The sequence below is a fragment of the Saccopteryx leptura genome, chromosome 1 (genome assembly GCF_036850995.1).
Source record: "Saccopteryx leptura isolate mSacLep1 chromosome 1, mSacLep1_pri_phased_curated, whole genome shotgun sequence".
Taxonomy (NCBI): Eukaryota; Metazoa; Chordata; class Mammalia; order Chiroptera; family Emballonuridae; genus Saccopteryx; species Saccopteryx leptura.
Genome location: NC_089503.1, coordinates 329,998,056 through 330,021,794, shown reverse-complemented (window position 1 = coordinate 330,021,794; position 23,739 = coordinate 329,998,056). Strand labels below are relative to the sequence as shown.

General features: G+C 34.7%; 1 pseudogene; it reads right to left on the bottom strand.

Annotated features, from left to right (window-relative positions):
• Window positions 1-586: 586 nt before the first annotated feature.
• Window positions 587-1,404, bottom strand: LOC136388420 (dnaJ homolog subfamily A member 1 pseudogene; annotated as a pseudogene).
• Window positions 1,405-23,739: the final 22,335 nt, after the last annotated feature.

Genomic DNA, 23,739 nt, shown 5'->3' with positions numbered 1-23,739 from the left:
AATTATATCTAGCTAAATGAAGAGCTGCTTTCTTGCAAGGCAAATGCTAGAACAGATAGAGAAACTTCCCAGCAGGAACCAGGAAACCATGTTCTGTCGAGTCTGGCCCAATGCACTGTTTGATTTCTAGTAAGAACTTCAACTTTCTAAATTTCTCTTTCCAACACATGTAGGATGAGACAAAGCATGTCTCTTTCACAGATACATGGGAAGGACCAGTGAAATAAAATGGGTAAAAAGATATTTGGAAGAAAAACAATATAATACAACTGCATTTCTATTGGAGTAGCAAGGCATGGTGAAGAAGACCCAGAGCCTAAAGTACTAATGGATAAAACTCAAGTTTGTGACTTTTTTTTTCTACTTTTGATCAGAAGCCTAAACTTCAGAAAATCATTTAACCTCCTAGAATCTCATTTTCCTTATATATGCAGTGTAAATAGGATAGATATGGCTGTATAAAGCTCAAATGAGAAAACCTTATTGAAGTATAATATGAAAAATGGAACAATACATAGAAATGATACTGATAATTTTTAGAGCATTTATATTTGAGTTTATTCTTCATTTTACTTTGAAAACACTACTACAGTTGAATAATAAAACAAAAACAATAGCAAGTAGTCAGCATATTATTATAGTCTTTCACTCTTTCCCTCCTGTAGATAAAATGCCAGCTGTGCGTGTTATTCACTGGTCCTAGAACTGCACCCCTGGAATGATGATCATTATCCTCATATGCTTCTCCATTGTAATGGCACCATCTTTCTTGATTTGGATCAAAGTCCACCAGTTCTACCAGGTCTGTTTCATCAGTCTCTTCTATTTCCTTCCTTTCAGGTAAGAGTTTTCTTCAGCAAAGGGAGTTTATCAGGAGAGCAAAAGCCATCCTCAGAAAAGTTTACCTTACATTCAATGATTAGGTGAACCTTTCATATGGTCCATGATAAATTGGTGCGCCTTCCTTTAGCACACATGGGATATCTCCACACTTCATATTGTGACCCGGATGAGAGGTGATGAGTATGGTTCAGTTGTCAAGAGTAGCTTTTGGCTTTTGGAAGCCAAACAATGCTTCAGCCAGCTGTCTGTCTATACACATAAAAAGGTCTTCTTATAGAATGAAAACAGCATGGTTCCTCTGATCTAAAACAATGATAATATCTTCTGGCTCCAGTCCTGGTTCTTTGCCTCCTTCACCAGAGGATGTTCTCTTCTGGCCATCTTTCATGTCTTTACCAATATGCACTTCTAGAATCTTCTTCTCTTGAACTATCTTCTTTCATTGAAGCCTTGACATCTATCTTGAGGCCAGATTCATTCCCCATGGCCCTGGCACTGCATGCACACAGAATGAATTTGCTGACCCATTCCAGGGCCTATCTGATGAGTTCTTATTTGCATCCCAGGACCTCAGCAATTGGGACAGCACTCTATTTCTTTCTTCCCACCTCGGCCTTCCAATCTGTTGCAAATCACACTCCTTTGCAGAGGTAGTTTCCTTGCTGCATCATTATATAAACCTTCTAAAGTTACTGAGAGCTGATGCACAACATTTTTACCCCTTTATCTCTGCATTCTCTCTCCTCTTTCAAAAAACATATCAAGATGTCCATAAGGGAGCCAAAACAGCAACCCGCTTCACCTTCTTTAATTGACTGTCTCTTCTTTTGTCAGAGAACTCCTTTTCCTTGGCATCAGAGAGCACTTCCTAAGCTGGAGAAGTCTATTTAAACTTCTCTCCTTCATTGAGATTCTTATCAGGGTGCTACTTCAAGGCCAGATTTCTGCAAGCCTTTTTCAGTTCTTCCTGGGCAGTGTTGGGTTTAACCCCCAAACCGTCAGAGCAAGTGGTTTCTTTCACTGTTTTTGACAGGGATGAGCGGGCTGAGGCAGGTATGGAGGAGCGGAGAGAAGGCGGCTCAAAAGTGGCCACTCCTCCAGCCCTCACTGAGTGTCCTGGAACATTCAACATTGATCATTTTAAAGACTCACTTCCAGTGATCTACAGTAGGAAGACTAATGACAACTCTAGGGAAGAAAAGGTGACTATGGAAACTTATATTTTCAAATTTATCAGAAAACCAAGCAACTCGAGAAATGGTCAGTGTCTCATTATCTCACCATCTTTGAATTAGCTTTAAATACAATTTTCCACTTTATTATAGTTAGCTGTCCAGTTTGATAACGCATCAATTTTATGCAGTGAAACCACAGTTTTAAATGATTAACTCCTGCTTTGGTAGAACAAGGCTATTGCTACTATCTAAATTTGAAAAGATGAAAAGACTTTAAGGGAAGAGCTACAGATTCAATGGGAGACAAATTTTTTGAATATTGAAATCAATAATTTTAGAATTTGCTTCTCATTTATGCCTAGATATCATAACTTACAAAATAATCCATTTACTTCATAATTTACTTGCAAATTGTTCCAATTCATTTTCAAAATGTATGGTTGCTTTGGCAGTGACCTGAAAGTCACTGATGTTGTCTGCAGATGTGTTTTGTTTGGCCTATACAGTGAATCTTTTCATAGAACAGAAAGTACATTTCCAGTTCTTATTAACTCCCATGGGATTAGAATTAGGCCCTATCCATGTTTGAGTCACCTGTCTGGGTTTTGCAGGTATTTTGAGTTTCTACCTATGGATTTAACTTGGAACCTAAAAAAAAATTGTCCTAAATCACTATAACTTAGAGAACCTTGAGTTGCAAAGCCCATTAAATCCACATAATATATTTGAACAGATACTTTCTTACTTTTTTAATCTTGGATGTGCTCCAACTTCTCTTTTATTCTCCAGGCCATTTTCCATTGCTGTAGCAAGCATGGGGATAATTTATTTTCCTTCTTGAATAATCAGAAGTCATTCCAGGGAGTATACATTTGAGCATGACAGGCCAGGCCCTCCTAACCCCACCAGTCCCCAGAGCAGCCTCCCATTCCCTACCATCCATTAAGTTGTTTTTTTAAGGAATTATTTATTTTATTTATTTTATTTTTTTTATTATTTATTCATTTCAGAAAGGAGAGAAAGAGACAGAGAAGGAGACACACACACATACACACACACAGAGAGAGAGAGAGAGAGAGAGAGAGAAGGGGGGAGGAGCAGGAAGCATCAATTCCCACATATGCCTTGACCAGGCAAGCCCAGGGTTTCAAACCTGCGACCTCAGCATTCCAAGTCGAGGCTTTATCCATTGTGCCACCTGTCAGGTGCATCTGTTAAGTTTTAGGTTGATCTGAAAGTACCTCTATTTCATGGTAATACCTTTTGTATTTTGAAATAACAATCATTCAAGCTTTTTTTTTCTGTGTCCTTGGATTTATAAATTTCAAGTTCAAAGTTATAGCACTGTTTTACTGCTTCATCATTCTTTACATAGTTTTTAAGGATTACTAAATTTTGGGAATAGACTCTTTCTGCAAGTGATAGTTTAAACTGTTGAGGTGTTTTGCGTCTCAGAATAACATCTTTTTTTCCCTATCTGCAGTTCTCAGACTAATTCCAGTATGTTCACCAGTGGGTGATTAGTATTTCTCCTGGCTTTGGTTTACAAAAAACTTATCGTCTTTAGAGAAACAGAGATCTGATGGCATAGACAAAACATTTCATAACACATCAAAAGGGCTAGATTGTACCTTCTGACAAAGATGATCACAAAGAAAAAACATAAACACTCGCACACAGACACTCTCCCCAGTCTAAGGAGAAATGCAAAGAAAAGTCAGAGGGGAAAAATAACACGTAATTGTTGGCAGCTCCGGTGACAAAGAATCTGACTGCAGAGCAGGAATGAAAGATTTACATGCCCCAGCATAGTGTGATGTTCTGGGATTTGGACATCCTTCAGTGTGGTAGACACAATACAGAATGGCATTGGAACTGAAGGAGCTTGGGAACAAGAACTAGATAGAACAATCTCAGCAGCTACCTATGTGGACTGAAGATCAAGCAGCAGATAGTGCACATCTCCCCAGATGCCAGATGCAGAGAAATCAAGAGCCCCTCCCACAAAGCCATGGCTCTATAGGAGCTACCTTACCCCCAAAATATTTAACCCAACCTACGGATGGTGGGGTTACCTTGGCCAAGAACAGGTTTCCACCAAGTGTTTAACAGAGGTTAAAATTGAAATGGATTTGAGTATAAAAATTGTTTTATGCTGGGCACACCTAAGTTTTTACAAAGAGTTTCAGTTTCATGTATAGAATAAAACTGTTATTACTACTTGTTGTCAACTATATTCTACATATGGAACACTGCAAAAAGAAATCAATAACTCGGGTGTGCACAGTAGGTTTAAGGAATTCCTTCTGCTTTCTAGTTATATCAGCACTGCTTGATATCTAGGGCACTGTAAAAGCTAATTGACATACTAAAAATAATGAAAGGAAATCTAGTATTAAACAGAAATATAATACTGTTTCAATACTCTTAGTATGTTAGCAGTAAGTGCTTAAAGCTAGTAGTAGGTCATATATATATATATATATATATATATATATATATATATATATATATATATATATATGGTTAATGAAGTTAGTATGAGCCAAGACATGTAAATATTAAATGTAAACTATATTATTATTAGGTTTGAACATTTAACCAATCTACCTCAGTGAGTTTCAGTCCAAAACTTTAACCTCAAGAGAGTACAACTTTCACTATCATCATACATATGGAGTTAAAACATTTGGGTCCACTTACTCTCTGTGAATGAGGTGCCTTGCTTCTTGACTTCCAAAACCTTTAAGCAATCTATTTCTTATAACATGAATCAAAGGTTTATTGGATGTCTTTTTGAACCATCTGGGTGAGTTAAGGGTAAAGGAATCTAAAATGTATGTATTCATTTCATTTAAAATACACATGGGCTTATAAACCAATTGAAAATTACTTGGCATGAGCATAGAGGAACTTGGCTGAAAATATTTTCCTGAACCCAACACTTTTGACAAAGTCCAAATGCAATAAAAAAAATTGCCCACATTTTTAGCCATAATTTGGCAAAATAGTCAAATAATAATTAAAGAAAAGAAAATACTCTAAAATAAATTTGAAATAGAGATTTTTTTTTAAATGAAATGTAGCTTATGAACAAACTTATGTGTCCTTTTCCACAATAATGGACCTTCATCTCTTCAGGGAATAATCTTTTAGTATATGATTATATCTGGGCGGTTTTTATGTAACTCTGTGAATCAAAGATTTCTTCCTATTGGCATTCTATGAGTGTGCTGTAGGACTGAAAGTAGTGCTAGGTGCCTTTTTCTTCATATGCACATGCACACACATACATATATACACACACCTGTGCTCATGTGCAGTGTGTGTGCACACGATGTGTGTCTGCACACATATATGTATACATATACATAGAAGTGCATACATATACTAAAAATTTAAAAGTCCATTTCAACAAAAAATAAAAACTATTATTTGTATCTGCCCCTCTGAATATTATGATTATATATATGCATGGTGCTTCAAGTTTACTGACAAAAGCAGCTATCACAATTAAAAAAAAATTCTTTCCAAATAAGGATTGCCAGATAACATACGAGATGTACAGTTAAATTTGAATTTCACATAAATAGCTAATAATTTGTTTCAGGGTAAATATGCATTGTATAATATTTGGGACTAGCTTATTTATGGAAAATATCATTCCTTATCTGAAATTCAAATTTAACTGAATGTTCAGTTTTTCTTTGTAAATGTGAAAACTGTATTCCCAACACCTCTTACTAAATGCAGTAAGAAATGCTCCTACCATGCAGTTACACTCTCTTGGGCAGTATAAGAACACAAGAACCTTTGTTCTCTCCAGGAGATTCCATTCCGGTCAGTGAAGAACACAATGTAGGTTACCTGCTAATTTATGTCAACTACCTGTAAATGACTTGTATATAGATGAAAAAAATTAATGAGATCTACTGAATTTAAGGATGGTTTCATGACTGGGATACATATTGAAGGCAATGAAGGGTTTTTCTATCTGGAAATGATCTGAAATGGAACACTCCAGAGAAGAGGAATTAGCTTGAAAGCTTAGAGGAGAGAATGAGTACAGTATGTTTGTGTTCCATTGTAGGTGCTCAAAAGATGGAAACAATTAATATGAGTCAAAAGTGCTTGAAACTAAAATTTGAAATTATATATATATGTGATATATACATATACATTTTCAGCATGTCCTTGTAATATTTATAAAAGATATTGCTTTACCTCAAAAACACAAAATCCCAGACCTCCAAGCCTTGTCATCTTGGACTCTCAGCAGTCCTTATCTTCAGTTGTATTTGAGATAAGTAAGAGCATGCACTGTATCTGTTATCCTCTCCTCAGTATTTAGCAAATTGCCTGGACACTGTGCCCAATAAATATTAAGAATTAGGGAAAAAATAAAGAGGAGGAAGGAAGGAATAAAAGGAGAAAGGAAAGGAGAAAGAATTAATGCCTCAAGGCAGGCAGATATTATCAGATTTCTATAATTAAATTATTATTACTTTAATTGATACATTTGTATTTTTTTTTCTTAGATGAGTGGGGGGAGATAGTGAGGCACATTCCCACATGAGCCCTGACCAGGATCCACCTGGCAACCTTGTCTGGGACTCATGCTCATATACTGAGTACCAAGTTATCGTCAACACCAGATGGCAGATGCACACAGAACAACCGAGCTATCCTCAGTGCCCAGGGCCACAATGGAAACAGTCAAGCCACTGACTGTCGGAGGAGAAGAGTGAGAGAAGGAGGAGAGGCAGGGGGAGAGAAGCAGATGGTGGCCTCTCCTGTGTGCCCTGACCAGGAATCGAAGCCAGTATGTCCATATACCGGGCCGATGATCTATCCACTGAGCCACTGACTAGGGCATTTGTATTTTTAAGAAATGAAATATGGAAATAGAATTTCAAAGGCACCAATGTCACCCTAGCAGAAATTCTGCTACTCTTTTTTACCCATTTATTTAATAGAATGTTACTTTAAATTGAAACAATAATTTGGGCATTTAAAAAAAAATCTAATAACATTCCTGGAAGGCCTGTCTCTTAAAATCATTCTTCAAAAATCACTCTTCCACTAAAAACAAAACATAAAATTTAAATAAATGTATTTAGAGAGTAGTTATTAAGAAGTAGTGTATAATTTCTAAGCATTTCACAAGACAAGGCTCATCCAGTAAATGACTTCCGCATTATTCACGGAGGATTCTTGAAGTGCAGGTGGATCTGTCTTTGCTCTCTAACAGCTTGTTGTGCTGTACTGATGTCAGCCTCACGTCTACAGGTCACTGCTGTAGCTGACAAGATGTAACATCTCACTGTCAGTCAGTGAATTTTTCTATTAGGATGAAGGAGATATGAATATTTGCCCTGCTTTGCAGGTTTTCAAACTCAAAATCATTCTTCTATCATATATATATATATATATATATATGATTAATATTGTCTTTGTCCTCACTTTTTGTCCGGTTATTAGTGACTCTGTACAGTTCTAATACTAGCTAGGTAAAGCCAGGAGATATACCAAGACTTCCCTTGGTGCTGATCTACCATGTGGGTTTTTTTTAAGAAATAGAGAAGACTTAGGAATGACATGTGAATACTCTGTAAATCTTGGCAGAGTCAAAGGGTCCTGGCAATGGCTTTTAAACAGAGATTGACTGCTCTTGCCCTATGTTAAAGATTTGAAAGAAAACCTTACTAGGCATTTTCACCACTTAACACTCAAGGAGTACAGAATATTCTCCTTTACTCACTTGTTCTTTTGCCTATGTGCATGAAAATATCTTCAGCTTTCTTTGAAATTCAATAACTAAACTAGAACAATTCTGAGTGTATGCCACTTTATACAAGTTTTCATAGAACATGGTGTGAACGTTTACAATAATCAAAAACGTCAGTTCTTTATTTCATAGCAAGATTTTTTCTACTATATCTGAATATATTTTTACTGTTTTATTTGTATATTTGACTGCAAAAATAGCACCTGTACTTACAATATATTTTTTTCTGTCCCAGCTCTCTTTCTAATTGCTTTAATATTTGTCCTTTTTCCCTTCTGCATTCAAAGTAATAATCCCATGACTTTGTTCTGTGGTAGTTATTTGAGTTCATCTTCAAAATTTCTGATTTTGTTTATTTCCCCAATTCATTTTTTTATTAGCTGTGTTGATTTGTTTCATAGTTTTGTTTCCCAATCTCAATTATGATGCTTTATTTTTAGATGTGCCTTTAAATTATTATTCTACTGAACTAAATCCTTGTTGAATTCTTCTAATTTGGGATGTACTCCCGGGGAATTTTTTTTTTTCTTATTTTAGTTTATAAACAATATAATTCTGAGTCTTTTGCCTGTTGGATTTCTTCCTTCCCCCATTGCTTCCTTTTTTCTTCTATTTTATTTATATGCTTTCATAGTTATCATCCATTTATGAATACAACTAGGGCTGGGAATAATTTATATCAGAGAATAAAATGTTTGCTGACTTCTTAGATTTTAAATTTTTTATCTCTATCATGATTTCACTTTATTAGTAGGTGATTGTGTACTTTCTTCAAGGAAGAGTTACATACTCAAATTCCATACCACTTCTAATTTTACCATGGATCTATTGAAAATGTGAAGCTCCCTGGTGTTTTTTTACCTCCACCTCTACTAGTATCTTTAGATTCTTTCATATCTTAAAGGACTATACATTCATATTCTCTGTTTCTCCCTCTATATTTCCCTCTTCACCTCTCTCTCCATCACCATATCCCCTCTTGATGCCTATTTACATATTTATTCTCCCTAAATGATGGTATGTGAGTCACAATTTATGGGATTTTTAAAAAAATTCATTATCTTTCCCTGTACTATTTTGAATTTAGATGTAAAGGTTAGACACTCTATGAAGACTTTCCAGAAAGCTATAAGGTTTTCTTTAAATCTCATGTTTCTTGAGTTTGTGGCATGAGTTTGAAGGTTTTATCTTGTGTGGTTGTTGTCAGTGAATATTTTTTATGTGTTTCCTAGTTTCTTGTGTGTAAGTATTTGTGTGTTCATGTATCTTTCACTGTGCCATCTTTTAACAAACTATTTTATTATAATGTTTCCTAAGCAATGTAACGTTAGTATATTAATAATTGTGAGTTTTGAAAATCTGTAAATCAATTTTTTAAATCGATAAATTTAACAAAATTAAATTTATAAAAAAATGCTATGGCCAATGTTTTATTCTGAAATAATATTGTTACTTAAAATAGGAATGTTATGCTGAATGCTCATCATGATATTTTAATTTTGGTACACTGAACCTGTCTAGGTCCAGGAGATGGCTTAATCCACCCACTCCTTTTATGTACTTAAACTTCCTTTGATGTGAACATATATATTAAGTGTCTCCCCCCATTATTTATTCATTATTTTAAAATTTGACATTACAGCCAACATGAACATTTAATTTACCTGGCAGACTAGAATAAGAATTAAGGAATCATTATTTTAATTTCACTGAAATTAAAACACCACTCCAAAATCTGTATAGATTCCTCACATACTACAGAGAATGTGCACCAATACCGTTTTTGTCTTTGTACACCTAGAGCTATGTGCAGAAAGGCACTAGGGCAGATTGATCACCAGACAGTTCTTCCGCATTGGGATGCATAGGTTAGTGCTCCAGTGGCTTCATGGCTTCCATTTGCATGTATGTATTCTGTAAGTTAAGTGCTAATGAGAAAAAGAAAAAAAAATTAACAATAAATTGAAACTCAATCCCACATCAGAGTTTAAGGTTTTCACATTCTAAAGCATATTCTAAGGCTCTACAATTTTCAAGTTAAATATTTTCTTTTTAAATCCCTGAATCCTTTAAATTTGTTACCTAGGTGTTTTCATTTGCAGATCTGTATAATCAGCCACATCTTTGCTCTATAAGGGGAAAGTGAAATTCTACTCTGCTAGTGTCATTTTTGATGTAGTTCTTAAAAAGAGAGAGAGAGCAAGCAAGCATCAACGATGATATTATACTGTTGAGCCTGGAATTTTTCTGTGAATGGAGTATAAATAAAGCAAAGGGGGAGGGGAAAGTGCCATATGCTCTTTTTCCAGAGGAGTGTGTCTTAACAGCAGGTCAGAACTTACCTTTAAATGCTGACTAAAAAGAAACCTCTGGTTGCTTGTTCTGCGGAAGCAATTTTTGCTTATTTTTGCTGACCTGCCAAAAGGAGAGTATCTAAAAATAAGTATTTATGCCACTTGAGTAATTAATGATGGCCTTGCCAAATGATAGTTTTATTGAATGGCATTAGATAAGATTAATTAGTTTTTTATTAAATGATGTTTCAATATTTCAAGGACTCCATGAATATCCCTGAAGACTATTCATGTGAAATTGGGGTAAAAGAGGGTCTTTCATTTTTATCTCTTCAATAAATATATGATAAATACAATTATTGTTTTTATCAATAATCAACAAGTTTCCTGACCAGGTGGTGGTGCAATGAATAGAGGTCGGACTGGGACACGACGACCCAGGTTCAAAACCCTTAGGTCGCCAACTTGAACGTGGGCTCATCTGGTTTGAGCAAGGCTCACCAGCTTGAGCCCAGGGTCACTGGCTTGAGCACTGGGTCACTCGATCTGCTGTAGCCCCCCAGACAAGGCACATGTGAGAAAGCAATCAATGAACTAAGATGCCGCAATGAAGAATTGATGCTTCTCATTTTTCTCCTTTCCTGTCTGTCTGTCCCTATCTGTCCCTCTCTCTGTCTCTGTCACAAAAAATAATCAACTTGCTGTTATTCCATACCTATATTATTACAGAATAAAAATTAATGGATGTTTATTCTTGATGATAGACCTAAATGAGTTATTAAACTTTTTGCATGTCATAACTCTTCCAGGGATCTCTGTCCTTTCCCTTTTCACCACTTCCTTGGCTTTTGTGGACATGTGCTAACAACAAAGAATATACATGGTTTGTTTCTCAGAACACTGAGAGACCTGGTTCCCTGCTTCTACCAGTCTTCCCTTTTCACATAAAAAAGAATGAACACTGGGCTCAGTAAATGTCTTTAAATAACTAAGAGACAGTTGTTAAATAGATCCATACCATTAATAAACTGCTGCTATTTTAGTGAAAAGTGCCAAGTTCTAGAAATCAGCTTCTGCCTTTTTCTATGTGATCCCCTATCACCTTCCCCACCACTGGCTCCCTATCTCTCCTAACCTAGTAATTTTTTAGTGCTGACATGCTCCAGGGCTCTGTTTGAACCCTTGCCTTGTTCTCTTACTGTCTCACTGAGTCCGTGTCTTGAATATACCATCAATATGGTGTAAACCTCAAATGATATAACTACAGCCCAGAGCTCTATCCAAGCTCTTGTCTATTTATATACTCTATAGACTACTTAACATCTCTACTTGGGTGTCTAATAGACTTTCAAAAATTTAAAATCTCTAAAAATGTGTTTTTCCTGACAAATCTGTACCACTTGCTGGTTTTCACATTTTAGTTTATGGCAAGTTTTATTAATAATTATTTAAAAGAAAATAAAAATGCCAATGCCCTTGTAGCTTTCTTTGTTTCTCTTACAGCACATGTTTGGAATAAAAGGAAGTCATGCAAACTCTATCTTCAAAATAGATATATAATTCAACGTATCCATTAATATCACATAAGTATAGGTCAGTATCATATTTCACCTGTGATACAGCAATTATTTTATAATTGATTTACTTTTTTAGCCAATGCCCTACCTACTATAATCTACATTCAGTATGCTGGCTAGAATGATTCATTTGAAATGTAAGCCAGATGTCACTGCTCTACTTAATATCCTGTGATAGCTCAACATTTTACTCTAAGTCATTAAAACCCAATTTAATTGACTCTCTTCTGTGGCTTTTTTCCTTACATCTCACACTCTCACTCCACATCACTTGCACTGAATTTTTTTTTTCTTAAACCCAGAAAAAAATTCTCTCATCTTGCTCTGTTTCCTTTATCAAGAATACTAATCTCTTGGCCCTGGCCAGTTGACTCAGTGGTAGAGCATCAGCTTGGCATGTGGATGTCCTGGGTTCAATTCCTGGCCAGGACATGCAGGAGAAGTACCCATCTACTTCTCCACCCTTCCTTCTCTCCTTTATCTCTCTCTTTCGCTCCCACAGCCAAGGCTCCATTGGCACTGTCCAGTGAGGATGGCTCCATGGTCTTTGTCTTAGGCGCTAGAATGGCTCCGGTTGCAACGGAGCAACATCCCAGATGGGCAGAGCATAGCCCCCTGGTGGGCATGCCGAGTGGATCTCGTCCAGGCGCATGTGGGAGTCTGTCTCTCTGCCTCCCTGCTTTTCACTTTAGAAAACTATAAAAAAAAAAAAGAATACTAATCTCCCTGTGTCCTTTAAATCCTTCTTTCTCATCTTTTCCATGCAGCCTATCACAAACTTTCAATATAATACTACATTCTCTTCTCATTCCCACTCATGGTACCCCTCTTCTCTTTTGTTCTGCTACACATTTTCTTTTTTTATCCTCCTTCTAATATACAACACATTTTACTTCTTATACTTGGCATTATTTTCTACTAATCTGCTAGAATGTAAGCATTTGAAGGCAATTTGTTTTTGTTACTAACTAGAATTGATTATTTATCGCCAGTCAGTATATTCTCTAGATAGAGCCTTCTAACCTGCTCGATTTCCTCCTTTCCCCTGAAAGTGAATTTGCATACTAGTACAGATTCAACTGACCCTGTTTAATGAACCAGTTATCACATGAGCACGCTGGCTGCACTACACTTTCTCATAACCCACTTACCCCCCAAATTTCCACTCCAACTCTTAACACATTCCAATGTCATTAATAGTAGTGAGGAAGTTTGTATATCTGATGTCATTAATTTTATAATTATATTTTTAATATGTAAATGCCCCTTTGGTCGTAGTGCATGATTTCAAAACACAGTTATTTAATTTATTTTTTTATTAAGTGAGAGGCTGGTGGCAGAGAGACAGACTTCCACATGCACCCCAACAGGGATCCACAAGGAAAGCTCACTAGGGGGCAATGCTCTGCCCATCTGAGGCCATTGTTCTGTTGCTTGGAAACCAACCTATTTTTAGCACCTGAGGTGAGGCAGTGGTGCCATCCTGAGTGCCTGGGGCCAACTTGTTCAAATGAGCCATGGCTGCAGGAGGGGGAGAGAGAGAAAGAAAGAGAGAGCGAGAATGAGAGAAGGAGGAAGGGGAAGGGTGGAGAAGCGGATGGTTGCTTTTCCTGTGTGCCCTGACCAGGAATCAAACCCAGGATTTGCACACACCAGACCAGCGCTTACCATTGAGCTAACTGGCCAGGACCTCAATATGCAGTTTTATCTTAAACTAATTTCATACTTAGAATTTAACTGTGATATTCATGTGTATGACCCATATAGAAAAAGCCTTACTATTGGAGTTTCTTATTTTAACTTCAATATCTTCAGTTTTACTACCATAAGTATATTTACTTTTTTGACAAAATGTTTAAAAAATTAATGATGAACTTACACTGCCAATACAAAGAGATATTTAATGAAATAAGTAGCAGCTTCAAATCATCTTATTCAAGAGTACACTAATGATGTACTTTAAAAGAGTTTTCCTTTGAATAGTTGGGATTTCAAAGCACAGTTAAGTTCTCAATATTGCATAATGCTACTTGGCAGGTGGAATTTTCATAGAATCAGAAAATTCAGAAACTCTAAAATTGCATTAACTTTAGTTTTGAATGCTGAAATTTGTGCTTATGATTTACTAAGAATTAAAAGCCTTATTTTTATCATAAAATAAAAGGTTATGGAATTGGATCACTGTAGTATAAGAACTACCTAAGGAATTGTGTTTGAAATCAATTTGTGGCCCACTTGCAACAGAGGGCCATAAAGATATGATAATTAATGTCATAAAATAAAACGGTACCAACTTATTTCCACTGGCACGTCATTGGATGTCAGTCACAACACAATAAATCACATTAGCTGGTATAAATAAAAGGACTGCTGCATGTTTGTGCACATGTTCCTTTTCTAACTGTAACTACACCCCTTTGACTTAACATCAGAATTCTGGCCCTCTCTAACAACATAACAGTTGAAAACTAGGGATATAGCATTTTGAGGAAGTAAACATAAAAGTGGGCTGATGAGATCAACTTTATGTTTCTTAGCTACTTTTATTGGAAGTACAGCCCCATTAAATAAGAAGAGAGATATTAATCCCATTCTACAGGAAAGGGAATATATTTGGCAAGAGTAGATGGCCCAGTATTTCTGAACTAGAAATAAGTAGAGCCATGACATGGAACTAACATTCAGTTGTTTTGATTTATAATCCAAGGCTCTCACTACTCTGCCACCAAAATTAGAGATGACTTTTCAAGTTTCCCTGTGCTGAAAAGCCATGTTTCTCTCATTCTTATCACAAAGAAATGAAGGTCGTTTGGTTTAAAAGGATGGGTAAATATTGATAGTTGCAAAAAGAGAGGGGTCTTTTTTTTTTTACATGTTCATATGACCCAATTTTTGTAGTTTCTATTTAAGGAGAATTGTGTGGATTTCTGTATCCATCAAAGATCATTCAATCATATGTCCTTTGTATTACAAATACAAGTAGATGTGACTAAATAAAATGCTTTTATTCATTTTACTTCTTTAAGTTGGAGATCTAAAAGATAGATACCTTGTAAGAAATGATGAAAAAATGCATTCATCAATTTCTAAATAAAAGCCCAATTGTTTATAGTAGGATATTTTGTCAAGACTAAACTACTTATTATCCTATATCTTTATATTGATTTTCTTCCTTCAGTAGGCTGACTTTCTTAAATGTGTATTACTAGCTAAAAAGGGAATAAGAAAAACAATTAAGGTCTCACATAAAAGAAATATATACTCATATTTTTTAAAATATATATATCTATTTTGAAAAATAAATTAAGGTCAGGGTGAATCCATTGCCTATGATCCCAAAATGATACTAATATTTTCTGAATGGTCCAGTTTTGGAAGCAATAAACATCAATCTTTAATGATTATCCTTAAAGCTCAGAATATTGGACACACCATTTTATAAATAAATGACAAGGAAAGATCATTGGCCAATGAGGTTAAATGTTAGTCCCAGCCTTAGTATCTACCTAGGTTTTCTGACCCCCAGATGAATTTTCTTTTTAGATTATCAATGTGATTGCTATTCTTAACATAGGAAATAATATTTTGAATGTTCAGAGTGATTCATTTGCCAAGTAATTATAATATACTTCTTTATAAGAAAGCTCATCAACAACATTGGAAATATTATACCTCCTTTGGGCTAATTAAGAAATCTACAGCTCAGGCAATTGACTCACAACTGAGGGGATACAAAAAGGACAAAAAATAGGCACCATGAATTTTTCCTTTTGCTTCTCTGGGACTTTCTCACTAATGAAAATATTTAACTTAGTTAAAAAGCAAAATAAAATAAAACTAAATAAAAATCTTCATAGTAGTAGGTTAAATAAGCATGTACTTTCTTTGAACCCAAGCATAATGTTGTATTCATTGTATCAGAGTTCTAAGTACATGCCAATTGCATTAGGGTAGCACTAGACTATTTTCATGGCTATTAGCCAAACACTGTGCAACTTAATATACACACAGCCTGCTTTATATTTCCAAGAGTGAGTTCAAATGGGGTTGAGATTTTATTTGAATTAGATATTTTCATATCTTTATTTCTATCAATATTAAATAAGCTTTCCATTTCTTATTTTCTATTCTTAATTGCTTTTAACATCCCCACATGTTAAAAGAAAGTTAATGGATCACCATTGTATTTCTAGGGACTTCTTTTATCTATTAAAACTCAATGAAACTCAAAATATCTTTGTTTAAATAATCTGGTAATAATATTTATGATAATAAAAATAGATGGAAAATATATCTATATCTATGAATAAGAAAAACAATTTCATGTACTCCAAAACATGGTACAGGAAATACAATGTTTATTTAAGATGTACTAGTAATTCAAAAATATGATTATTCAGAAGCAGCCTTTTATATAGTAAACACTCAACTATGTGTTAACTATTCTGATTGTTTGCATTTTCAAACGGCCAACTTCTCAAACACATTTTCTTAGGAATTATATTCAATAGATTTCAGTCTCGTTTTCCTCATTTCCTGTGATTATTTTATAAAAGGAGAAATTAAGGAGACACAAAAATCGTAGGGTCACTAAGAAGCTTAGAAATTTCATTACATAAACAACTGACAAATACTGCCTTTTCCAAAGAATTTTTGACATTACCCATTCAGATTAATAGCTTTCGGTTTCTTTCATCTTATGGCTAGTAATATAGCTAGTGTGATTGGGTCTCTTTCCTTAGTATGAGATCTATGTGTATATGTTATATTTTTTGCTTCCCCAAAATGCAGTACAACTCTTGTTAAAAATTTTGGCATGCAAAATAATGTTCTTCATTTAATGGCTTTTAAGTGAAATTATAGAACTAATTGTTTTCTAAATAGCAAGTTAGTACAGAATTGCTCAGTTTAGTTTTGTTTTAGTTTTTATTTTTCCCTTCAGAGTTGAAAAAATATACAGTAGCACATACAATGACTCGCAAGCAATGTGTTGGTTGTTCTAGGCCTTTGGGATAAATGGAGCTTTCCCTTATCTTTGGGAATTTTTTATTTAATTAACAAGAGCAACTGCAATATCCTAAGTGCCTTCAATATATGATGTCCTTCCTGAGTACATTAGTGGGCTAAGCTTGTGAGAATGCACTACTCCAAATCTTATACTCATAATACCAAATATAAATATCAGATAAAATAATTTAAAAATAAGTACTTAACAGAAGTATAAAAAACTAATACAAGATAGAAAACTTAAACCTCCAAGTATCAAAACAGTGAAGACATCAAGGACGAGCAGATGTCATCATCCCTGAGCAAAGTGACCATGAGCAAAGGATATCAAATGCAAATATAATTGGTTGGACCCAGTCTTTAATGTATCGGGCACAAAAGGCAGAGCCGTGGCCCAAATTAGAATTGGCATACTATAATTGAGCTTCTGTACAAAACACAGATCCTTGAAAATCTTTTCAATACGTGAAAAGATGATTAAAAAATTTCCATCTTTCAGCCTACAGAATCCGATCAAAGCCAATACTTGCAGAGATGTTTGTTTGAGAATTAAAAATCACAGAACTATATTATGAGCTGAGGTAATGTACAAATTCACACTTCTCACAAAATACAAGATCCAAAAAAAAAGATAACATTAATTTAGATAATGTTTAAATACTGATTATTATTAAATAATACTATTAAAAAGATATTACTATGGTCCCATTAAAAGAAAATAATCCAAGACCTATGGAATCTCTGTTTCAATGAGAGATACACATAAAATCAACCAGGGAAAAGTCCACGATAAAAAAAATATATATCACCCAAGGAAACACCACTTGATTAGTCAATTGGATGTTTCATCTTTGAATGTTCATCATTTATTTTGCATCTCCTCAAAGATTTTTTTTAATTGACAGAACGGGAGATAATCTGGCAAACTCCCACATGTACTGGGACTGGAATCCACCCAGCAACCACATCTGGGGCTGATGCTCAAGTATGGAGCCATTTGTAGTGCCTTTTATATGTATTAATGCATTTTTAATGTATTAGTGCACTCAGAACAGCCAAGTTATCCTCAGCTCCTGGGGCTACACTCAAACCAATTGAGCCACTAGCTGTGGAAAAGGAAGAGAGAGAGAAGGGGGAGTGGGAGAGGAGAAGCAGATGGTCACTTCTCCTATGTGCCCTGACCGGGAATCAAACCCAGGATGTCCATGCACCGCGTGAACACTGTATCCACTGAGCAATTGGCTAGGGGCACAATTTTTCTTAATGGTGGACAAATTCAAATATATACTTTGCTGAATAGAATTAATAAAAAAAAATTATAAAGTGCATTCGTGCTAAACCACACTGCTAAATTATGTTTTTAATAACAAAGGTATTATTTATTTAATTAATTATGCCTCATCTTATTCCCAAAGCAGACAGGAGGTAAGTATATTAAGTATATTATCTTTAGAGTATTGTTTTTATCATTATCAAAGGCTTTAAAGAATATTAAAGGATTTTTATAGTCAGCCCAAGACTATATTTGAAACACTGTAGTTTTTTTTTCCCCCAAGGGAATCTGTTCTCTTTTTTTCTTCTTAAATTAAATTTATTGGGGTGACACTGGCTAACAAAGTTATAGAGGTTTCAGGTGGCCAATTCTACAGCACATCTCTGTAAACCATATTGTATGTTCATCCTCCAAATCAAATCATTGTCGCCATTTATCTCTCCTACACCCTTCTTTACTTTCCTCCCACCCATAATCACCACACTGTTGTCCACGTCCCTGAGGTTTTACTTTTCTTATTGTCCCATTTTGTTTAATCTCTCCACCCCCTCACCTAGCTGCTGTCCCCAACAGTTGTCAGTCTTTTCTCTGTATCTATGAGTCTGTTTCTAATTTGTTTGTTAGTTTATTTTGTTCACTAGATTCCAAGTATAAGTGAAATTATATGGTACTTGTCTTTCTTTGTTTTTGTTTTTTTTTTTTTTTTTATAAAATTTTTTCTTTATTTTTTATTTATTCATTTTAGACAGGAGAGGGAGAGACAGAGAGAGAGGAGAGACAGAGAGAGAAGGGGGGAGGAGCTGGAAGCATCAACTCCCATATGTGCCTTGACCAGGCAAGCCCAGGGTTTCGAACCGGCAACCTCAGCATTTCCAGGTCGACGCTTTATCCACTGTGCCACCACAGGTCAGGCTTGTCTTTCTTTGAATGGTGTATTTCACTTAGCGTCATACCCTTCAGGTACATACACACTGTGTAAAGGGTAAGATTTTCTCCTTTTTTATGGCTGAATAGTAAATATACCATAGCTTTTTTATCTACTGATGGGCACTTGGGCTCCTTGCATATCTTAACTATTGCAAATAATGCTGCAATGAACAGAGGAGTGCATATATTCTTTTGAATTAGTATTTTGATTTTTGGGTAATATATTCCCAACAGTGGAATCACTGGGTCATAAATAAGTGCCATTTTTAATTTTTTGAAGAACATTCATACTCTTTTCCACAGAGACTATACTAATCTGTATTCCCCCAACAGTGCATGAGGGTTTCCTTTCCTCCACACCTTCGCCAATACTTATTCTTAGTTCGTTTATTATAATAGCCATTCTGGCAGGTGTGTGGTGATAGCTCTTTGTGGTTTTAATTTGCATTTCTCTGATGATTAGTAACATTGAGCATGTTTTTATATGTCTATTGGTAGTCAGTATATCCCCTTTGACGAAGTCTTGATTGAGGTCATTAGCCCATTTTTAAATTGGATTGTTTTGTGTTGTTTGGTGTTGAATTTTATTTCTTTATAAATTTAAGATTTTAATTATTTATCATATATATCAGTGGATATGTTCTCCTTTTCCATGGATTGTCTTTTTATTTTGTTAGTGGTTTAAACCAAATAAAAGATACTTTCAAAATGATCTTCTCTTGTGAAATTAACGCATTAAGAATATGTGTATTTAGATTACACAAGTAAGTGAATTTCACGTAACATAATGTTGTCCATGTTGTGAATGACAAGATTCCTTTCTTTTTTTAAGGTAAATAATAGCTCATTGCGGATATGTGTGTGTGTATAAATACATACTTGAGTTATTTCCATACCTTGGCTATTGTGAATAATAAACATGGGAATACCGATATCTCTTCAAGGTAATGATTTGTTTCTTTTTATTAAAATATTTTAATTATTAAATTTTAGAGAAAGAAAAGAGAGAGAAAGGGGGGGAGGGTGAAAAAGTGGGAAGCATCTACTCATAGCAGTTGCTCCTTGTATGTGCCTTGACCAGGTAAGCCCAGAGTTTTGAATTGACGACCTCAGCATTGCAGATCAACGCTTTATCCACTCCACCTCAACAGGCCAGGCATAGTTTGTTTTTGTTTTTTATTCATTTGGATATGTCCATAGAAGTATGATTTTTGATCATATGCTAGTATTTTAAATTTATTGAGAAACCTCTATGAGTTTTTTTATAATGACCATACCAGTTTGCATTCCCACCAACTGTGTAGAAAGATTTGCTTTTCTCAACTTTCTTTTACAGTATTTGTTGATCTCTTGACTTTATGATAATAGATTTCTTAACAGGTATGAAAAGGTGTGAATTGATATCTCACTGTAGTTTTGATTTGCCTTTACCTGATGATTAGTGTTGTAGAGCAACTTTCTTAAACCTGTTGGATATTGCTATGTCTTCTTTTTATAAATGTTTGTTTAGGCCCTTTGCCTATTATTTTTTTAATTGAATTGTAAGATTTTTTATTTATTTATTTGTTTGTTTGTTTGTTTGTTTGTTTATTTCTTGTGACAGACAGAGATAAAGACAGAGAAAGGGACAGAAAGGGGCAGACAGACAAGAAGGGAGAGAGAATGAGTTTTATATATGCATTTCTTTTGGCAATGCTACCATTGTTTCATGTATTTTGGAATCCTTAAGTACAGTTGACTTCAAAAAATCTACCACCTTACTTTAGAATTATCTATTATAAAATGATGGGTCAAATAACAAGATTTCCAGTTTGATACCTTTCTGTTTGATTTAGTTTAAGGTTTTTGTTGCTGATGTTATTTGTTTGTTCCCCTCCATATCTGCTTAGCCATTATTTGTGCTTATTTTAGAGTTGGTTATTTTCATTAAAGCTTCATGGTTCAACATATCAGAAAGGTAATGTATTTGGTGTGATATAAATTAAGAATATTATTCAAATCAATTGTAAGTCTGTTTTAGTTTCTTTTGTATGTTTTCAGCCTACACAAGGGCATTATCTGAAGCAAGTCAACATCATGTGTGTAATTGACTGACTGCTGTTAATTTGAAATACAGTGTGTCCGTAAAGTCATGGTGTACTTTTGACCAGTCACAGGAAATCAACAAAAGATGACAGAAATGTGAAATCTGCACCAAATGAAAAGAAAACCCTCCCCGTTTCTGGAGGATGATGTGGCAGCATGTACACATGAGCAGATGATGACGTAAAACCATGTATACTGCGGAGCAGACCACAGCCATGCCAGTCGAGATGTGGACGGTACAGAGGAAAGTTCAGTGTGTTTTGTGGCTTGCTAAATTCGAATCCATGACCAAAATGCAATGAGAATATTGGCGCATTTATAACAAAGCACCACCACATAGGAATAACATTACTCAGTTGGATAAGCAGTTGAAGGAAACCGTCAGTTTGGTGGAGAAACCCCGTTCTGGTAGGCCATCAGTCAGTGACGAGTCTGTAGAGGCTATATGGGATAGCTACCTAAGGAGCCTTAAAAAATCTGTGCGTGAGCGCACATTGAACTACACTGAATAGGTATGAAACTGGGAGAGTTTTCCTTTTTTTTGGCGCAGATTTCACATTTTTAACGTCTTTTGTTGCTTTCCTGTGACTGGTCAAAAGTGCACCATGACTTTACGGACACGCTGTATGTGAATTTGAGAACTTCCTTCATACATATTCATTAATGTGCTGTCCTTTTCTTGCAATGATTAAGCTGCTGGCACATCACTAATAGGATATTTGCTTTTTGTTGTTTTTAGTGGTCATTATGAAAATGGGCTAATCCAGTCCACATACTGTTGCCTAGTATTTCCTGTGACTAACTGGTGAAATCTGGCATAGCAGTTTTAAATATTATCCTCCATCTTAATGGAAAAAAAAACATGGCAACAAAATCCATAATGTTGAATTCATTTATTAGAAATAAGTATGAATTTATTATAAAACTATTGCCTAATCAAAAAGTTAGGTATCTGAATAACTTTGTAACCAAATAAATAAATAAGTAAATAAATAAATTCACGTGTACTTTTCTGGCTTTCTATACATACTATTGGTATTTCACAAAGTAGCAGTAATCAATGAAGCCAAAGTAAAATACCAACACAATATGGGCTAAGGTAGAAAAAAATATCAGCTTCACAAAATAATATTATTTGTAATGGTTATGAAGTATTGTCTCAGCTTCAATATACTTATCTCTTATTCTTCTATATTTTTTTTTGTAAATTGGGGCTTCAATTTTCTTTTATTAAGAGAAATATTTGAGAGAGAAGTGTGATAGAAAAAGAGGGCAAGGCTCTTTCTCTCGTCGTTTTGTTGTTGTTGTTGTCATTGGCCCTCCCAGCACAGGAATGTCCATTTACCCCTGTAACTGTTCCTTCCAGTTTCTGGCTTCACTGGGTTTCTAAGAACCAATTTCAGTCAATTCTCACTGCTAGGGAGAACCTGCATTCCAGAGGACTAGACACTGATCATTTTCTAGGGATGCCTCCTCCTGTAAGATTCTAGATTCTAATATCCCCTTTGCTTCTCCAACTGGATGAGTAGTTTCTCTTTTTATAATTCTTACTACTTTATTATTTCAATATTTCTTTTTCTTAATCCTCTAGACATCTGTTTAACGAATCTCTTATAAATAACAAATTCTGACTATTGACAAAGATAATAATGAGTTTCTATTTTCATGATCCTTCTGATGGATTATCATAAGAGAAAGTTACTTTTCTGGAAATTAGATAATTCTAATTGAAAAAATCAGTATAGATTTTCAATTTACTGTCTACCCTTGAAACGTCAACCAACAGTTACCTGTATTGTCTTTTTATACCAATTACTTTCCTCTTTTGTTACAAAATTTTAAATATATTTATTTGAGACATATAATGTGTGAGAGTTTAAATGACTGTAGTGGGCACCTGTCATTTGTTTTAATGTTTTCTTTTTTTAAATTTTTGGTTTAATCTTTGATCTTTGCACCAATTATTACCCCATACCCCCAAACACATATAACAAACCATGTGATTTTGGTTTGCCAATCCAAAAATTACATTTCCTCTAGCTTCAGTAATAAACTAATCACATTTCCTTTTCCAAAAATGTCAATCATGAGTGCAAACCCAGAGGTAATTTGGGTTGAATCATCTAGTGGCAATGTGTAAGATAAATGATGCAAACATTTCAGCTTTTAATATCCATGGTTACTGTCCATAATCCTGATTCTTCAACTTGTTCTTCTATACTAGACCTTTCAAATAGTTTATGTTTAAGTAAATAGTGATTGATTACTTAATATATGCAGCTATTCTTATAGATTGCTTTTTAGATATGTTTTCCCACACACATTTCTGAGCTACATTTCTTGAATAACTTGAATGCAAAGATGTCTTTCTAAATTTTTTAAAACATGAAATTAGAGAATCTTATCTGCTCTAATATTGTTTTGCTTTGGCATAATATTTTCATAAAATATGCTTTGAGCATAAAATTTAGGAATAAAATTGGCATTCTACAATTATGTAAGTATAGGCTTAATTCTGTTTAGGAAGTTGGCTTACATAATATTTTTGAAGCTTATTTAATGATAACAAAATACATTATATGGAATAAAAATTAAAAATATGACAACTTATTTTTGTTGACACAGAAAGAAATTATAAGTGTCCCACTAACATTGTTAGTTTATACATTCACTCAACAGATATTTAATGAATTTGTTTCATATGGTAGTCTCTGTGGTATATATTTAGGGGAGAGAGTTAAAATAAATTCTGTCATCAAGGAGCTTTCAT